Source organism: Saccostrea echinata, unplaced genomic scaffold (assembly GCF_033153115.1).
Source record: "Saccostrea echinata isolate AGI-Se365-2 ecotype Australia unplaced genomic scaffold, CSIRO_AGI_Sech_v1 ptg000013l, whole genome shotgun sequence".
Classification (NCBI taxonomy): Eukaryota; Metazoa; Mollusca; class Bivalvia; order Ostreida; family Ostreidae; genus Saccostrea; species Saccostrea echinata.
The window spans coordinates 2,297,478-2,319,482 of NW_026889762.1; the positions used below are offsets into that span (position 1 = coordinate 2,297,478).

The 22,005-nt window shown below is 34.3% G+C and overlaps 1 pseudogene; it reads right to left on the minus strand.

Annotated features, from left to right (window-relative positions):
* Positions 1–11,522: 11,522 nt before the first annotated feature.
* LOC133186326 (uncharacterized) lies at positions 11,523–13,460 on the minus strand (annotated as a pseudogene).
* Positions 13,461–22,005: the final 8,545 nt, after the last annotated feature.

Genomic DNA, 22,005 nt, shown 5'->3' on the forward strand with positions numbered 1-22,005 from the left:
ATTTAGTCATCGAGTGTTCAAGTAATATTTATTGCCTTGTCTTATAAAACTATGCAGTTTTAATTTTTCAGAAATTAATAGGGCCAAAAAAGGCCCCAAATGGCCCTTGCTCTTTGTTCAAGTCATGACCTTCAGGGTTAGAGATTTATGTATTTGTTCAAATCATGACCTTCACAGCATTGTTAAGGTTGCATAAAGGGGGCGGGGCCTAATTTTTACGGGAAAAGTTTGCTATCACATCACAAAAAATAGTTATTCCTCATAATATCAGAAAATACAATAATTTGCAATTTCAAACTATCTTAGCGTAATAAACAACATCAAAACTTACCAATGCATTAATTTTTGTTGCTAGTTAAATCCCACAGAGCAGGTAATAAACAAATTACTGATCGCAGTGAACTTGTCGACATGACGTCATTTTGATAAAAATAACGTATTTCACTTGCTGTGAGAGGCCGATCGAAGAAATTTTTTTAAGAGAAAAATGTGTTTTATTATTAAACAGAATATTATTTACAGATTTTAGATAGGCAAGTGATACAAATGAAAAACCTTCGTTTAGTGCGATTATTGAGTAATTATACAGAAAATTTATTGAATTAATTCTTCCGTGTTTTTATGTACACGGTTCGCATGTTTAACATCGAGGTGCCTAATTAAATCGACTTTTCGCAAGGACATACACTTAATAGATCTTAACCATTTTTCGAATATAAATAAAGGATATTTTCCTTAACTTGAAAAGTGCTGCTGCTTTCCCGAAATTAATCGAGAGCATTATTCAATAAATGCATCAAACACTTTGTAAAGGTCACACATATTTCAACTAGAGCTACATAGCATGAAATTTTTCCTAATAAAATGCGAATTCTATTTAAAGCAGCAGCACTTTTCAGAAAGTACAAGGTATATAGAAATAATTTATAACTTAAAATGTTTAATTGAATTAGGATATGCCCTTGCGATATTGAAATTTGTGTATGACCTGCATGTAGTACACATTTTATGCAACTATCACGTGACTTTTAAATAAGGTGACCACACTAAATTCGATATTGAGTGGGGTATACAATGTTATATTTATTAATATTTACGTCATCTGGTAATATAATAGCTTTACAAAAATAAATTGGCATTAAAAAGTTATCTATTTGTACACGCCTATTTTCCGTTGATTTCGTCACAGTATGCCTTAACAGTGCTGCGTTCAGGATGAGGGTGGGGCAGGAATACTTCAGGGTGAGGGTGGGGCAGGAATACTTCAGGGTTAGAGATACATGTATTTGTTCAAATCATGACCTTCAGAGTGAGGGTGAAGCAGGAATATAAGTAGGAGATAATAGTTTAAAAAATGATTATATGGGGGGGGGGATCTCCTGATGTGGATGAGCGGTTCCATTTTGACCCAGGTGAGCATTGTTGCCCATGGACCTTATTATGTAAACTTTTTTTGCATAAGAATAAATAAGAAAAAAACAATTTTTCGTTTGCTTAATTCACAGTCTACAAATAAACATATTTTTAAGAAAATTTAAGTTGAAACTTATCGGTTTTGATTTAATCTTTTTTTGTGTGTGTGTGAATTTTACCACTCTCTATTTATTTTATTCTTTTATATAACAGGTTAATTTATCTGTTCTGAAAATGGTAAACATACATCCATGAAAATGAAAAAAAAAAATGTTGGCTGGAGACAAATTTGACCAAGAGGCTCAGACATTACAACTAAAGTCTGACAGCTTAGTGAGTCAGATAATTGCATGTTTAATGTTTAGTATGTGTTTTGTGACTACTAATAATTCATAAAACAATTTTGTGCCGTCACCTTTTGTCCCGGTTCAATAAATTTCTTATTGTCCTGCACTCCGTCCATTAAGTTACCTGTAGGTGTCCAATAAGATTCAGCTTATTGGACAGCTACAGGTAACAATAAAATGAAAACAAAGGGTGACGCAGTGAAATAAACAGCACTAAAACACTCAGTGTGATAAATCAAACAATTTGATATGAGCAATGTAGAATATTAGCAGAGTAAATTATAAATATATCACAAGATAATCCAACTGAAATTTGCTTATACAATCCATGTTGTGAACTGAATGTTTCGAAGGAAATGTGGAAAAATTCGTGGCACCGAACTTTAATTCCATAAATTCTCCGTTTAATTCACTTTATTTCACGTTGACACACGGAACATTCACAGAATTTGGAAACACAGACGAAGAATCATATGCATGGGTTTCCATATACATTTCCTTGAGCTTTTTTGCTTAGCTTAATATCCATTTTTCTTCCTTTAAGGTCAAGATCTAGTAAGTGAAAGGTGCCTACAGACTTCTCAAATTTGAGAAACAAGTTCTTTTAATGATCCTTTACAAATATAGCTTGATAAGATAAGGTGTATCGTGACATAATTCTTTGGTAAACTCAACGAGAACCATTTTTTAATCTGACGATGAAATATGAAGGAAATCGGGTATAAATTTCGGAGTTTTTTTTTCCAATTTAGAGAAAGTAAATATATCCAGATTGCCAGTCTCCCAGAAAACGGTTTTTCATATCTTTTTGACCTCTGCTTTAAAATAATACTAAATTTGATATAGGTATCGGAGTTACTTTTATCATGATTTCAAATTGAATTTCATGAAAATGCTTCATTTTCTATATAAATCTATTTCAGCCATAAAGTACGGGAAAAATTAAGTTTAAATCTATTATGACGTCATAATGGATCTAGCACCAAAAAAGTCTTAACTCGTTTACATGATCTTGACCTTAAGTATACCACTCATCAATTATCAAACATTTATGTGATTTAACACTGTATTTTCGTCAGTGGTGACAGTTCCCTTTGTCAGTCCCAAGTTCTTTCATTGTCGTTGATTTAAGGAGTGCCTGGAGTAAAATCCCTCAAAACCTGCGCACAATAGAGGAATAAGAGAAAAAATATCAAAAATAACCTCCCACTTTTACTCTGGAAAAAATCAAACTTACGCAGCTCTGTTAATGCTGCATAAAGGGGGCGGGGCCTAATCTATACAGGAAATGTCTACTGTGACATCACACAACTATAGCAATTCCTCAAAATAACAGAAAATGAAACAATTTGCGGTTTTAAACTGCATAAGAATGATGAACTACATCAAAACTTACCACTGCATTCATTTTTGTCGCTAGTTAAATCCCGCACAGCAAGATATAAACAAGTCACTGATCGCAATGCACTTGTCGACATGACGTCATCATGGTAAATTTGACGCATTTTATGTGCAGTGAGAGGCGGATCAAGTAATTTTTCCACAGTGAAAAACGCATTTTATTATTAAACAGAATATTATTTGCAAATCTTAGGTAGACCATTATTACAAATCTGAAACCTTTGTTTAGTGTCATTATTTAAAAACTATCGAGAGAATGTATTGAATTAATTCTACCGTGTTTTTATGTACAGGGTGTGCATATTGCACTCCAGGTGCCTCATTAAATCGCCTTTTCGCAAGGGCATACACTTCATAGATCTTGACCATTTTTTGAATATGCATAATGGGGACATTCCTTAACTTGAAAAGTGCTGCTGCTTTCCTGAAATCGAGAGCATTACTAAATAAATAAATAAAATACAGGGTAAAGGTCACACATATTTCGACTAGAGCTAAATAACTTGAAATTTAAACTAATAAAATGCGAATTCTATTTAAAGCAGCAGCACTTTTCATAAACTACAAGTTATGTAGATACAATTTATTACTGAATTTTTTAATTCTAACTAAGGTATGCCCTTGCGATATTGAAATTTGTTTATGACCTACATACAGTACACATTACATGCATTTATCACGTGACTGTCAAATAAGGTGACCAAGCAAATTGAATACAGAGCGGGGTATACAATGTTATTTCAATTAAAATCAAAGTCATGTGATAATATAGTAGCTTTACAAAAAATAAATTCAGTTTAAAAAGGTATGTATTTATGTACGTTTATATTCCGTTGATTTATTCGTAGTACGCCTTAACAGTCCTGCGTAAGGAGTGGTTGGACTAAAATCCTTCAAATCCTTTTGTTATTGCAAACTCCGAAATATAAGAATATCTCCGGATTTCATGGTGGAAATTTTTAAGCTTTCACTTGCATTTGAATTTAGGGTTCTTCATGACAATATCGAGAATAACTTAATCTGAAATTGTTTAAAAATGTACCTCCTCATCCAAAGTGTTGCGTTGTAAAATGAAGAATTTTTCAAAAATTTAATAGAATGAACTTTTACGCATGCGTAGTACATAGTTAAAGATATCTCAATGCAGATAAATAAGACTAATTGTTCATATTTATCCATATAAAACAGTGATTTGATGGAAAAACAACGGTAGTAAATTCAAAAACTCGTTTTCTTTGGCCTAACCTAATTGACAGTGCCAGGTAAAGTCACCAAAGCAGAACGACATCGATTTACCTGTAGGAGTCCAATAAGTTAACAATGGGAGTGTTCGACATTAATGAAATGTTTTAAGTAACAAATGGGTAGAAATTGGCAAGTAGTTATTAGATGTATATGTATAAATATCAATTAATGGTTATGAATTTTTTTAATAACAAACTGACATTGAATGAATGATACATCAGTAAATTGTTATTTTGTTCTATCTACCAGGACCAAACGCATCTTTTAATAAGTGCATTGTTTACAGTTTGGTTACAGCATTGGAGATTCGCTTTGGATCAGTGAATCGTGCAGAAATGTATAGAGCAAAGCTACAATCAAAGATGAAACATACAGATGAATCAATTCCAGAACTTGTAAATCAATAAGAAAAATGACAAGACAAGCATATCCTAATGCAGATTCTGTTTTAAGGGATGTATTGACCTTGGATCACTTTATCGTTGCTTAACCTGACCCAGATACGAGATATAGAGTAAGATTGATTGATTGATTGTATGTTGTTTTACGTCCCATTCGATAATTTTTCACTCATACAGAGACGTCACCATAAACCGATGAAGGGCTTCAAATTTTGACCTTTACTTGCACTCAGGACCATTGAGCAGTGAGGGTTCTTTATCGTGCCAACCCCTGCTGTGACACGGGGTCTCGGTTTTTAAGGTCTCATCCGAAAGACCCGCAACTTTCACTCCGAAGTGCCAAGCGCATGGTGAAGGAACAAATTACTACCTATTTTTTATCGACTTAGGTCAGTCGGGTCCGAGATTCGAACTCGCGAGCGCTCTACCTACTGGACTACCGTGAACGGTCGATATAGAATAAGAGAGGCGAGACCAAACAATATAGCTGATGCAGAAATTCTAGCTGTCCTCTTAGAAACACACACGCTAGCTGACAGACAAAGACATCGGAGTTTTTGTAAGAACTGTTGAAAGTGCTGAAAAATATCATGCTCAAAACAGAAGACTGCCACCCCAGAAATCAATGCCCCTGAGATCAAACCATCAAAAATGGGCTGGAAAGTATAAAGAACAGAATCAAAGAACAAACAGAAAACTCGATGAAACATTGACTGATGAAATGAATAAATTAAGAAAAGACCTTGCTAGCTTCACTTTGGAATTTCACAAGAGTAAAGTGTCGTCTGATTCAAGACAGAGTTCTCATGTTAAGGACCAGGGAAGTGATAGTGAAACGTAAGTTGGTCGAACTAAGGGGGCTGGAACTCGATCGAAAACAATAAGCCCAAAGCTTTAGAAATTGAATGTTCTGAAGATAGTGATGGATTATATGTGACTACTAAAGTGCAAGATACAAAGTTGATTTTTGATAGATACAGGAGCCAGTATTACAATCTTAAGTGAAATTTTTTAAATAGATTGAAACCAGAGCATGTACCCTGCATAACAGGAAAGATTAATGATGAGAAGGTGGATGTTTTACAGTTAATCAAAGTGACAGTTTTCAATGTTTCGAATTAAAATCTCAGAGACCACAAAAATACCTCCTTTAAGTGAAAGTGTTGTTCCAGGCCATTGTAACAGACTAGTGAAAATCAACACACCAGCTGTGTTAAGACCAACAGAAAATTTCATTGACAAATGTGAACTTATAATCCCTAAAGAATTGGTCTACCTGGAAAATGATTTGATACCTCTCCGTGTAATGCATGAACATTATTGAGAGACCGCAAGTGTTAAACAAAGATTTGTATATGTGAACCAGTTAATGAAATAATGGATTTTTCTCCGCAGGATTAGTATAGTGTAAATGTACATAATTTGCAAAAGAAGGAATTGTTCATGACAGTGCCAGATCATCTCAAGCAAATGTTTAACTACTGTGGAAAAAAAAATTGAGAGAATTTTTGCTTGAATATGAAACAAGTTTTAGCAGAAATTGTCGGAATTTAGGACAAACCTCAATTGTTAAGCATAAAATCCGCACTGGTGCTGCGCAACCCATCAAACAAAGACCAAAGAGAGTTCCACTATCAAAGAGAGGTGAAGTCTCTAAAGTAATTCAAGAAATAAAAAGATCAAGGAATTATAGAACCATCAATTAGTCATTGGGCTTCACATATCGTTCCGTGAAAAAAATGGTGAGACAAGATTTTGTATGGATTACAGGAAACTAAATGATGTTACTGTAAAGGATTCACATCCGTTACCAAGAACAGATGATTGTTTGGACTCTTTATCCGGATCAGTGTGGTTTTCTGCATTGGATTTAAGAAGTGGATACTGGCAGGTATCAGTTCAAGAGGAAGCAAGAGTAAAACCTGAATTTACAACTAGTGAAAATGGATTTTGGCAGTTTCGTACAATGCCATTTGGATATGTAATGCCCCCGCGACATCTGAGAGATTAATGGAGCAAATTCTCAGTGGATTAAGCAGAGAATTGTGTCTAGTGTATTTAGATGACATCATTGTGACAGGAAAATCATTTACAGAGCATATACTAGTTAATAATTTGCGAAACTTTTTGACAGGTTAAAAGGAGCTAATCTAAAGCTTAACCCAGAGAAATGTCAACTGTTTCATAAAGAAGTGAAATTCGTGGGACATGTTGTTAGTGAAAATGGAATTTCAACTGACATGGAGAAAGTTTAAGCAGTAAAAGAGTGGCCAATCCCAAAGACAGTTAAGGAAGTCCAAGTTTCTTAGGATTATGTTCCTATTAAAGAATATTTATCAAGATCTTTGCAGAAATTGCAATACCATTACATCAGCTGACTGAGAAAGGAAAACAGTTTTTATGGGCTGAAAAGTGTGAGGATGCATTTTCAACATTAAAAGAAAAATTAATTTCATCACCCATACTAGCATATCCTAAAGAAGAGGGAATGATTATTTTAGACACAATGGCATGTGACACCAGAATAGGAGCTGTGCTCTCCCAAGTTCAAGACGGGATGGAAAAAGTAATTGCTTGTTATAGCAGAACTTTAAGGAAACCTGAACGGAGATACTGTGTGACCATAAAAGAACTGTCAGCTGTTTTAGCTACAATTCAACAATGTCATCATTATCTAATGGGCCAATATTTTAAAGTCCTGACTGACCATGGCGCACTTCGATGGCTTTTGAATTTCAAGAATCCTAAAGGGCAAATGGCCCCATGGCTGGAAATTATGGCAATGTATGACATGAAAATTGAACACAGGCAAGGAAGATTGCACAAAAATGCGGATTCTTTAAGTAGAAGACCCTGTGCGAGTGAGTTGTGTTCACATTGTGATAAAAAGGATCACAGATTTGATACTCATCGTGACGTACAAACTCAAACTGGAATGACTTATCCTGAGACTTTGACAGAGATCTCTAGCTCATAATCTTCGAAAATGATGGTCTGACAATGTAATAGAGTGTCTCAAACCACAGAGAGACTTCCAGGAAATGACTCTGATGGGAGCTCAGTGATTTGAAGTGAAGGTGAAGGAAGAGTATTCAAGAAACTGCAGTTATCTTGCTTATGAATTTAAAGAAGCTTCAAGAAAATGATAAAGTCCTAGGCAAGTTAATGACTTTGATAAACCCTAACAAAAAATACTATAGATAACTATAGATAACTATAGTGATAACTTAGACATTTTGATTTACTATAGTGATCACTATGACACTATAGTGATAACGATGAAAACTTTGAATTACTATGGTAAAAACATTGATTTACTATAATTACAACTTTGAAAACTTTGATATACTATAGTGATAACTATGACACTATAGTGATCACTTTGAAAACTTTGATTTACTATAGTGATCACTATTACACTATAGTGATCACTTTGAAAACTTTGATTTACTATAGTGATAACTTTGACACTTTGATTTGCTATAGTTAGCTATAGTAAACTATAGTTAACTATAGTAAACTACTAGTATAGTTAACTATAATATTTTTTTTGTTAGGGAAGTCTTGTGAAAATCCAGAATGGGGAATTATTTCACCTGAAAGCAGGAAGTTAAGTATGACTTAGCCAGATGGGATTCACTTGACCTTAGACAAGGTATTTTATATCAGAGATGGGAATCTGATTCAGGACATCAGATAGTGAGGAAGCTGGTATTATCTAAAGAGTTAAGGCCATTTATATTGAATGAATTGCACAGTTCACCATCCTCTGGACATTTAGAAGTAAATAAGATATTAGAACGGATTAAAGCTAGATTTTTCGGGTATGGGATGAGAAGAGATGTTGAACACCTGTGTAAAACACGAGATTTATGTGCATCAAGGAAAAGACCGAAACAACATTATAAAAGACCATTACAGAGATATATCGTTGGAATTCCTGTGGAACGTGTTGCTCTAGATATAACGGGCCCTTTACCTTTTAGTGATAAAGGAACAGATATTTACTTGTTATACAGGATTATTATTTTACAAAATGGACAGAAACAGTTCCATTACCTGACCAGGAGGCTAAAACAGTGACAACGCATTAATAGAAAATATGATTGCAAAATTTGGGGTTCCAAGAGAATTTCTTTCAGATCAAGGAAGTAATTTGAATCAAGTGTTTTAAAGAGATTAGTAAACTTCTAGGAATTCAGAAGACTCGTACAAGCCCTTACAGACCACAATCAGATGGGGTGGTTGAGAGAGCTAATCAGACAATTGAATATATGCTTTCAGTGTTTGTAGAGCTACATCAAAAAGACTGGGACAAATATATACGAGGGGTTATCAAAAAGTTCGTGGACTAGCGCCATAAAATTAAAACCGCTTGAAGTACATCAATAAATTTTAAAAGAATTAGTAAGCATCACCTTTTCTATCTATAGAATAAACCACAAATCATAAGTTTTAATTTTTAATAAATTAGTATTGGTTTTGTAAGCAATGGTATGTCCAGGCGGCGCAACCTCGAACAGGACTTTTTTTTCAACCTGAGTGTAACTGAGAAAAACTCTTTTGATATGAGTACTTGACATCCAAAAATCCCATTAATTCAGACATGTGACGGGACACAATTGTTCCACAAAATGTGCAATTTTAATCTCATTCTGTAAGTTCTATGAAATTTTATGGTATATTTTAAAAGGAGTGCCCAAACAATTAAGGGCTTAAAATGACGTCAAAAAGGGGAAGGGGTTTCTTTTTCCAACATTCTGTAAAGTTTTTGCCCTGAAAAAACTGGTATGAGCCTAGGGAATGTTTAAACTGTCTATAGAGAAATAAAATCCGTCCAGAGTACTTGTTTTTAAATACCAAAAGAGATTCAGTAAGATGAGAGATGCACAATTAATGTCGATTTGTAGTCAAGGTGTGAAAAGTCAATCACGTCAAAGAGTAAAGTTGATCATGTGTGGTAGATATTGAACTCCATCAAGCAAAACATGCTGGGATAATCAAGCGAGAATCTTTCACTATGTATAGATTCATTTACAATTCTATATGCATTGAAATCAGCTGTTCATGACATTGTCATGTCATATAAACAAAACAGATTTCAGTTTTACTTAACTCCAGGGAATCTCATCAAGATAAGTGTATTGAGACAGAGGGAGTGCGCATTGAGAAATAATGACGTTGTCGGACGTCATGAAACTAAAACACGACAGCGCCGGGTGATCATATAATATCTTCTTTATTTTAAAATAATTTCACTAAAAATCAACGTATCAAGCTAAAATTTTCAATACTTCTTAAACTTTTGTTGTTTAATTTTGTTGTTTAATGTTCCTTATAAATTTTGTAAACACACACTACATAGTATTAATTTTATCGCATCAGTCCACGAACTTTTTTATAACCCCTCGTATACCTTTTATTATGACGGCTTACAGATCATCAGTTCATGCATCAACAGGAGTGCCACATGTATGATGGTAAGAAGAGAAATTGCACTTTTAGTTGATCTTTATTTTGAAAACTACCAGAAGAAAAGGAAAATGAATACACTTCTGTCTATACATATAAGCGAGAGGAAAAATCGGAGGAAATTCATGAATATGCACGGAAAAACTTACAGATTTCTGCTGGTAAAATGAAAGAATATTAACAATAGGATGAATTTTAAGAAGTACGTAAAGGGAGATGCAGTGTGGTTGCATAATTTGGCAAGAAAGAAAGGAATATCACCAAGATAACAAAGACCATGGCAAGACCCTTATCTAGTGACACACATTTTAAATGATGTTTTGTATAGAATTCAAGAGACTTCAAAGTCGAAGCTAAAAGTTGTTCATTCAAACAGACTCAAGCCATATGTTGGTGAAAATCAACCAAGGTTTGATATAAAAGAAAAACAGACAGAAAAAATGGTGTCATTTTTTTAAGACAATGTGAAAATCCAGTCACACATTTTTCCCAAAAGATCTCAAATGAATCCTCATTAATCACCCGTGCCAGACCTTTTTTTACACATATTATAAATTCTACCTCTATCCTAGGGTGTTAAAAAGGGTAAATGTCAAATGTATATTTTACGTATATATTTTGAACACGCTGAATTTTAAAGAGGAGTAATAAAGCAAAGTATTTTAAAACATTCGGACATATAAGATTTAAAAATACGATCAAAACGCGTTTATTTTACAATAGCTTTCTTACATTTTTTATGCAGATTGAAAATAAGGTGTAAAGTTTATGACACTCTCCCCATCATAACAGCTCAAGTTTGCAGTTACTTTACGTCATTTTCAATTATGACGTCATACATATTTCAGAGAAATGAATGCACAGAGTACACTGCGATATTCTGCGGGAAGATTTAACGTACCTGCGAAGCCCTTCACCGGTTTATGGTGACCTCTCTGTATGAGTGAAAAATTCTCGAACGGAATGTAAAACAACATACAATCAATCAATCTAAACAGTTCTCATTTCTTTGATAGATACCTCAGTATTTCCCATATACTCTTCACAAAGTCAGTGATCTTCATATTAATGATAGAAAGAAATTTTTAACATTTTAATATCAACATCATGTGATTTAAGTTTACATATGTATAAATCAAGATTGCATAACAAAATACACGTATTAATTAAAAAAATGCATGTAAAAACACTACTTGAGTATGACAAAAAGTCTATCAAATGCGCTATGACTCTTTTCCTTCACTTCTGGTGGGATATCATCAAAAGAAAATCATATATTTATTTGTTTTATCCTTTATTGGCCATAGTCGTGTACATGTATATTTGTTATATCAGTGTATGATTGGGATGTATAACAACTCTACTTTTGTAATTAAATATTTTAATTTAATTTAGAATTAATGCTAAATGAATCAGACATAAAAGTTTAGTTTCTTTTCTCTCTATCAGGATATGAATAACAAAAACATCCTGTAATTAACACATTGATTACATATATCTGATTTTCTTCACTTTACCACTCCTATACTCAGCTACAAAGAGAATGCCTCCGCTGTCTACACATAAACCCCGCGGATAGTCTAAATTACAGTTATCAATGTAACGGAGGAACTGTCCGTCCTGATCTGTGATGTGGATACAGTGGTTGTCATCGTCTGTTGCTAAAAGCTGACAATGGCTGTCTGTTGTGATGCCGCGTGGATCAAATGCCGCGTGGATCAAATGATTTCTTGGAAGTAGAGTGATGACCAGTGTATCTAAATCGGAGTTTTCCTGTATGATTGACCACCACTACTGTACCGGCTCTATAGTCAGCCATACAGATATCCAGGTTCCTGTTCTCACTGATGTATTTGACGAAGGAACCAGATGAATACAGAGGTCTACCTTCACTATCAAACTGAATGGTTTGTGTTTCTCTGGAGCCAGAGTAACGGACAACTTTTGATTTTCTGCTATCATCACCAAGCATGGTAACCAGGAGGTCACCAGAGGAGGTACAGCAAACATAATATGGTTTCCACCCCTGTAGTCTGATCATTTCCTGTATTTGGTCATTCTTCACTATGTTTACAGTTCTTGTTTTAGGCTCAGTATAAACTAGATCTCCACTCCTCGTCACTGCTATATCCTCCGGATAGTTACCTGACTTGGTTGTAATTAACTTAAGTGGTTTGGCCTGAAGATTGCAGAGTTTCATGACTTTGTCAGTCCCACATGTCCAAATTTCCTCATCACTGAGACATGCAACATTGTATAATCTGTAAAAACCAGGGTCTATGGTAGCAATGAGCTCTGGTGTATCAAGCAATGGTTTGACTGGAGGACGGGACACAGCTTCTGATGGCACTATTGTGTGGCAATATTCTTCTGTTGTAATGGCAAATTCTGACAGAGAACCAAACATTTGATTTAGCTGCTCCCTATTGATCTTTTTAGGAGAGAAACTTGGTAATGAAACCTTGACTTTAGGAGGTAAACATCTGAATTCAGTATTTCTGGATCTGTACGCAGATATTTTGGAAACATCACTGGAGTCCAGTATATTCTTCAGATCAAATATGCACTGTTTTACTTCAGATATGATGTGTTTGAATTCATTTTCCTGTTTACTTAGAGCAGCCAGGTGTTTCGCTTTCATCTCATCAATTTCAGATTTTTGTTTGTTGACAATGATGTTAATTTCTCTGTGCCAGTCTTCTCCTTGTTTGGTGACTGCTGTTATCAGTTTCTCGTAATGCTTTTCCAACCCTGGTTTTTCTCTCTGTATCTCTGCTAAAATATCCTCATATTTAACGCATACGGAGTTTATTAATTCATCAACGTCAATTTCTATGGCCCTTTGTTTGAATGTTATTACCTCAAGTAAATTAAGTAAAGTGTGTCCTTTGTGAAAGTTGGATGAAAGGCAGAGTGAACAAACAGGAAGTTCACATTTCTCACAGTGAAGTTCACAAAGTTTTCCAATATGGGTAGGACAATTTGGATATTTAGGTGTAGTTCCCTTTTGTTTGAATAGCACCACTTTATGTTCTTTCGATAAATCAGAGAAATGTTCCCCTACACAGGCTTTACAGAGTTTGACATGACAAAAATCACAGTACATTGGAGGCACAGGTGTCTCACACAGGTCACAGCGCAGGACATCTTGGGCGCTTAGCCGGGGGTCCATTTGGAAAGTTATGGAAACTGTTTACCTAGAAATGATGAATTTAAATATATCCGACAAAGACATCAATATATGTACGTGTGAAAATTAGCAAAAAATTATTTCCTGAGATATTTAAGAATAAAAATTACTTTCTTCAAAATATCCACAATCATGACTGTATGAACACTGAAGGTTTGTAATGGGCAACAATGACCCCCTCGAATTTATTATTAATGGAAAAGGGGAACCTTGTGACGGTACATATTGTCGTTTTGTACATATTGTCGTCGGCGACAATATATACCTACCCTCACTGCACATATTGTCATCCATCTGTACATATTGTCGCCGGCTGAAAAGTTACACATGTACATATTGTCGCTGGCGACATTTTGTGCCTCACCCTCACTGTACATATTGTCGCCCCACAGATATTGTTGCTTAAAGATTTCTTTTGTTGTTTTTTGGTAGTTTTGTGAATGCAATTGGTGTATGAATCACACTGAAGTGTCTCTCATGCTATTTTATGCAGCGTAATTGTGATGGTACATTTTGTCGTCCTGTTCATATTGTCGCCGGCGACAATGTGTACCTACCCTAACTGCGCATATTGTCGTCCATCAGACCATGTCGCATGACAATGCACGGCAATACTCCATATACATGTAAATATGGCCAGAGAAACCAAAAACTTCAAAAATGGTCATATACACTTAATTTAATCACCGAAATATGGCTGAAATATTGCCGACTCGTTAAACAATAATAATCAATAAATCAGTCCATATTAATATGACTAATCATTGCTTTGCTGTTTTTGAGAAGATACCTTTTAATAAAATTTTCCCATATATTCCTAAGTAAAACTTTGATTGCCCATTGTGACCCCACCTTAGGCCCGGTTTGATTTAAAATTGAAGATACTTGAATCTGCGCTACCTGAGGATGCTTCCATATAAATATCACTAATCACGGGCCTAGTGCTGTTCTCATTGGTGGATCCAGAAATTTCAGAACGGGGGGGGGGGGGGGTTAGAATTTTTTTTGAGAAGCAAAAAATTTTAAAAAGTCATTTGTATGTTAAGGTGTGTACTGTATATGATAGATAAATTATCTAATTATGAAATTTTACCTGTGCACTAAATTGAGAGTATAAACACGTTAAACAAACATAATTTGCCAAAGCAGAAAAAATATCAAACCACGAGAGGGGGAAAGGTGTGCGCCGGTGCTACATCTGTCTGGTTTTTTGAGAAGATTTTTAAAGGTTTTCTGTATATATTTCTAAGTAAAACTTTTATCACCCATTGTGGCCCCACCCTACTTCTGGGGTCATGATTTGAAAAAAAAATTGATTCTGTTTTTGTTTGTTTGTTGTTTTAATGTCCATCTGGAGAATTTTTTTCCATTCGTATGTAGACGTATACTTTAGACCTATACTTGGCACACAGGGTCATTGAGCTTTAAGGGGTCTTTTTCGAGCCAGCATCTCAAAATTGAACTAAAGCTATGTGACGAAGCTTTCATATAAGTATCATCTCTTCTGACCCAGTACTTCTTGAAAAAAAAATGAAAGATTTTTTTCCCTAAATATTCTATGAAAAACTTTGATCACCTATTGCAGCCACACCCCTTTCCCCCGAGGGACATGATCTGAATGAAACTGAATCTTCACTTCATGATGAAGCTTTCATATAATTTCAACTTTTCTGACACAGTGGTTCTTGAGAAGATTTTTAAAAGATGTCACTAAATTTTCACTAATTCTTAACTACTATTCTACTACTGCATGGCCCTTCATTTAAACAAACTTGAATTCCCTTTATCCACCGATGCTTTGTGACAAGTCTGCTAGAAATGACCCAGTAGTTCTTGAGAAGAAGCTGAAATTGTGAAAAGTTTACAGACAGAGGAACGGTCAGACAATATGTGATCAGAAAAGCTCACTTGAACTTCCAGTTCAGGTGGTCTACAAATGTCAACCCTACAACAATTATATAGGCACATGATTGTATATACGAATAACATAAAAAATAATTTTTAAATAATCATTACTACTGAACAAAAAAAAAAAAAAAAAAAAAAAAACAAAAAAAAAAAAACAAAACAAAACAAAAAAACTAATACATATATTCAATCTCCAAGTATATATGACAAGTAAAAAGAAAAGGCTGATTTATCAGTTATCTTAAGTATCACAGTATCTTGACATATCATAGTGATGTACATCAATCCTGGACACAATTTTCTGACCAAAAAGTTTTCTCCTTACAGTATTGCGAGAAATGGTGCCTGTCTCCCTTCGTGCTTGTGTTTGTGTTTGTCAATCTCTCTTTCCTTTTTCAAGTAAATATTCGTCAAAACAATATATCGACGACAAAATGTGCCGACCTTGACTGTACATATTGTCACCGACGACAATATGTGCTGGTGCTTGACTGTACATTTTGTCGTCCATTATGCAGGAAAAAAATAAGGCTCGTCTCGGTACATATTGTCGCCGGCGACAATATGTACCGATGGATGACAATATGTGCAGTGAGGGTAGGTACCTATTGTCGCCGACGACAATATGTACAAAACGACAATATGTACCGTCACAAACCTTCCAAAAAGGCTTTTTTAATTTCTTATTCACAAGAAATTGTCAGCTTAGAGGAGTTCTAGCATGGTATCTAAAATTAAGGTTAATCTACACATTGCACACGTCGCCCGAGTGGCGCAGTGGGTAGAGCGTTTGCTCTAGAGTCGCGGTGTAAGGAGTTATCCTTACGTCGCGGGTTCGAATCCCACTGTGGGACGTGGAGGCCGGTCCTTCGGATGAGAACGTATAAACCGAGGTCCCGTGTCGCAGTAGGTGCTGGCACGAAAAAAAAATCCCTCACTGCTCAATGGCCCTAAGTACCGAGTATAGGTCAAAATTTTCAGCTCTCCACCGGCAAATGGTGGCGTCTCCATATGAGTGAAAAATTCTCGAGAGGGACGTTAAACAAAAATAAAAACAAACAAACACATTGCACACTAAAAAAATTCTTACTATTGGCATTTTAATGGGTAACAGTGATCTGACACACTGACTGACAAATTAATTTAATACATGTTCTTTATTTGCATGTATTTTCCCCACATAAAGCAATCAGCAGAGAATTTTGCTCGTTTCATATATTGGGGTCATTGAACCGAGTACTGTAAAAGTGGAAACATTGACAATGTGGAAACTGTGACAAAATTGACGAATCTCAAATAATAGTCCAAATTTACACTCTTCAACTTTTACGTTTGTGTCAAAGAGCACTGATAAATTCTAGTGATAGTCAAAGTTTCCACTCGCCATATTTCTAAAAAACCAAAATCGTCAAACTTTCAACCCTTCAATATAGCCACTTTTACAGTAGTGAAAACAGCTAGTACCATATTTTACAGATGAAATAGATACATTTAAATTTAATATTTACATTTCTATTCCCCGTGGGAATCAAATTTATAGAGAATGATTATACCTTAACAAAAATCCTTCGTAACTCATAAAGATGGCAAGACCGTTCATTAACTTTTAAATTTCTCTTGTACGATATAGGCTCACCTAAAAGTGTCCGGGTCTTAATATATATGATAAGGAATATGTATGGTACACTCTGTGCGTATATAAGAAGGTATCTCCATAATGTATTTTAAAAACAAAGGAATGAAAAAAGAAGAAAACAAAACCCTCTGGAAAAATGGAAAAAAGCTATTTAGTGACATCTCAGAGATTATGCATGAAAAGAAAACAAAGTCCTTACCTCTTCATTATGGCGGCCACAAGTGTTTCAATCTTCCTGATCTATTAATAACCAGTATATCCGGTAAAGATAAAAAGATTTAAATTCTACAGGTTTGCAATAATTAACAGGGGGTCTGTTCAGGGTATGTTTCATACTAATAATTATGTCTCCCTGAACGTAGTCAATACGGCATGCACTTGTAGATTTAGAGTGGACCTTGGAGGTGCGAGATAGGCTCTCTTCCCCCCGATAAAGATTTCCCCAGAATGAGGTTATATGTGCATGTAGAGCTAATAATTTATAATTAAAATGAAATGATAGAGGGGGAAATGGTTATGTTATTAAAACCTGCATATCAAAATACATTAATTCTTGATAAATTTACAAAATACATTTATGAGATTGGTACTCTTGTCACATGGATTATACATGATTTATAGCAATGAAGATTGCGAAATGAATGATTTCCCTAGTCTGCGATTTTCACAATACAAAATCTAGGTACTTGATTTCAAACCACTCTTAAGTCATTTGATAAGTGAAGAAGCATTTTTTTCAAGAGATCCATGTCATGATTTCTACCCAGGTAAAAGCTTCCTCAAAGGTTCTCACTGTAAAACACTCCCATGTTTCGTTTTATAGCTTGGTGGTGTTTAAAATGTCATTATACATATATGTTTTCCTGTCACGTAAAATATCAAAAATCGTAAAAAAGCCAGGAGAACGTCAGATATTTCGGACTAGGTCCTTTGTTGTGCAGTCATGCTTATCTCCTGTAACTGATAATGTTAACATAGAGCAAACCATTTGATAGGGTTGTTCTGTGTTGTTAACGTGAGGAGAGAAACTTGGTAATGAAACACTGACTTCAGGAGGTAAACGTCTGAATTTCAATATTCCTGGATTTGTTGGCAAAGATAATGTCGACATCAGTGATGTCAAATACTTTTTTCAGTTCAAGTAGTCACGGTTTTACTTAAGTTATAATGTGTTTAATATAATTTTCCTTTTTATTTAGAGAATCCAGTTGTTTCGTTTTCATCTCAAAAATTTCAGATTTCTTTTGGTTGACAATATTAATTTCTCTGTTCGAAGTCTTCTCCCTGCTTAATAACAATTGTTTTCAGTTTCTCCTAATGCGTTTCTAGGTTTTGTTTTCTCCCTGAATCTCTTTAAATGTCCTTCATGTTTAGGACATATAGATTGAAATAATTCATGGACATCTATTTCAATGGCCCTTTGTTTGGATTTTTTTTGCATCCAGAAAATTCAAAATAGTATGTCCTGGGTGGCAACCTAAGTATTGATTGATTGATTGATTGATTGATTGATTGTATGTTGTTTAAGTCCCATTCGAGATTTTTTCACTCATATAGACGTCACCGGATGCCGGTAAAGGGCTTCAAATTTAGACCTATACTCGGCACTCAGGGCCATTGAGCAATGAGGTTTCTTTGTCGTGCCAACGCCTACCGTGACATGGGACCTCATCCGAAAGACCCGTGATTTTCACTTCTTGTGCAGGGCACTTAGCGAAGGAACAGTCACTACCTATGTTAACGTCTTGGGTTTGACGCGGCGCGACGAACGAGAATCGAACCCGGGCCTCCCCATCATGCACCCTAAGCAGACCGTACAAGCAATAAAATTGCGTTCCTCTTAGAAAAAAATCAGATTGACCTGGAAAATGGATCTTACATTCTGAATGCTTCTGTGTTATTCCTTTTTTGAGTGAATGGCACTACCTTATGTTCATTTGAAAGAAAGATGTTCCTCACATAATATGACAGTACAATAAAAAGGCAGGAATGCCAAAAAGGTTACAGCGCAGGACATCTTGGGCACTGGACTGCGGGTTCATTTGGAACGTTCTGGAAACTGTTCATCTAGATAGAAAAAAATGAATATCTCTAAGTAAATTGTAAACATAATTAGGAGAAAGCAACAAATGTAAAATCAAAATTAAGTGAAACAAGGTTGTGTTTTTATCACAGCTTATGAGGATTAAAAAACTCTTTCTTGAAAAGTCCAAAATGCTATACTGCTATGAACACTTCATGTTTGAATCTGGAAAATACCCCTCCCCCTTGTTTGTTTGATATCAGCTATTGGCTATCAAAAGAAATTAACTTTTCAACATAAAACATAAAGATATTGAAGATAAATGCATCCGGAATGTGTTGATTCTTTAATTATATGCATGATGATTACTCTCAAACATCAATAATGATGAAAGAATTATATGAGTTTTCAAGTAGATTATTTTAATGAATTTCTTCAATTATAATTATGAAAAAAATCTTGTCTTGTCATCTTTTTTAATAAATAGCTCAGGTATATGATAATGAAAATTTTGGACATAGTACGGTTATGAAAATCAAAATGTTAGATCCAGGATCATGAAGCAGCTCCGTCTTTACATAAAATTTTCATGAAAATAGCAAATACTTAGCTAAAAAGTCTAATAATGTAGCATTAAATGTGAAATATCAGCACACGGATTGCTCACACAAACCATCTATCCTGATTTAAGATGAAATGATAGTGGCATTATGCTTAAAATTGAAAAATAATCCTTGAGAACTGAAGTGTATGGGGTTTGACTTTAAGGAAGACATATGTATGGTTGATGAATAACAATTCTCATAAACCAGGCAGCATTTTGTACTTAAAATTATTGCAATGCTTACTTGTATCAATGGATAAATATAACAGCGGCTAAATTTCTTCAACCGAGCATGGGATTTGGCGGTGTTAATAATTTGTAATTGTGTAATTGACCTTACAGAACAAACCTTAAAGTTTAAATTGTGTTCAATCTAGGGTTTCAATGATATTGCCGTAACACAATAATGTAAAGGCATAGTTTGACAAAACCAATATATACATGTAGCAAGAACAGAAATAATGATATTAAGACCTACACTGTATCTGACAAGGATCCATAAAGCATTTTTAAATAATGCATATTATTGCCTTTACAAGATGCATCATGATAACAGAACACCTTGTACAAAATCGATAAATTAGGTTAAGTGACCTTGTACTTGTTTGAATACGCTAAAAGAGTACCAAGTAGGAACTGCTTGCAGTTAAAATGAATCTGTATTAAAAGATGTGATATCAAGAAGGTAGGATATATATTTTCTTTCAAATTCTGAAGTCTAAAATTGAAAGCGTATTATGTCAACTAGTCTAGAAGTGAACACGAAATCTAATCAAAGAACGAAAGTAAATGGAAGCGGTTAACAATGCATTTTATTTCAACTGGGCAGAATTTTATGCTTCAAAGCCATATAACAAAATCTGTGCTGGAAACAGCTGTTAACTACTGCAGAAAATAATGATAAGATAATAATTTAGACACGATATCAGTTTTCCTTGACTTGAATGAAGAACATATCTAATAAACTGACAACAAATCCCTTACATCTTTTTTCTTGTAATTTCCAGGATTTTTATGTTATGCATTACCTTCCATAGGCAGAATCAACCAGTTAGTCAACCCGATATGTATTCATGGTCGACCAGTCACAAATATTATACATGTAAATGTTCTACATTGCAAATGTACATGTAGAGATTTTCTCCATTTCTTGTCATTCTACGCTTCTCTGTGCAAATGTCCCCCCTCAGAGCATTCTTCTATAAGAAACTTCGTAAACATTTCCGCTCTGAAGTTAATTTTTCTATAAACAAATAGCTATATTCTTTCTTAATCCACCCTGCTATCGTTTTGTTTTTCTAGTTCTTGTCCAGAGAAATATAAACAGCAGGCACTTGACGAACGTATTTCAATGAGAGAGCAACGTTTTTGGTCCGAGACTCCGGTGTTGTCCTAGATACAGGAAATGTTATTTTTAATCCTACATTAGCTCAGTCATAAATAAACAGATATCTCCAGAATTTTATACGAATGGCAATTTCTATACATTAATTCTTTTTCTAATGCTCATAATACATAATAAATATTAAATGCATCAAATAAATTTCTGTCATTGATTTAACATATCAAGAGTTAGTACAAGGATTGCATCATATTTAAACAAAACGTCTGCAAAAATATGACGAGTAAATCAAGTTTATAAGGCAAAACTGAGCATTAACCTCCATTGATTTGATCAAAGTGACATATGTCAACAAACATAACAGAGAAATATTGATTTTGCCAAGGACAAAATACAGTACAGTTTCTTTTCCCTTTATTTATCTTTATTTTTTTTATTCTCCTGTGCGAACTTTCCCGCCTCGTCTTTATACATGTATCGTTATGGTGTTTACAGATTATGTTTTTAGGAAATAATTTTTTACTGATTCAATAGTTACTGTAGTAGTAGTAGTAGTAGTAGTAATAGTAATAGTAGTAGTATAGTAGTAGAGGAGGAATTCTCAAGTTTGTATATCTAGCAAAAAAAAAGATATCGATATCTTATAGTATAATAGTTTGACTTCAAATACAAATCTATTAACAATTTAACATGCATATGCATGACTAAGTAAAATAAATAAATAAAAATAAATAAATGAAATAAAAAATAAAGGTATCTCATGTTGATGTAAGAGAGAATATTTGTGTATTATAAAATATATCAGCGTTTAACGTATGATAATTTTTCAAAAGAAAATATATGCACACAAATCATTCAAATAATACTGCTTCTATAAATAAGATCATGGCAGTGTTTCTTATTCTGTACAGACCATTTAACGTGATTATATGATAAAAGGTTTTTAAAAGAAGATTACATCTGATTTATCGAATAGAACTTTAACAAATAGAACTTAATGCCTTAAATATTTCTTTGACAGTT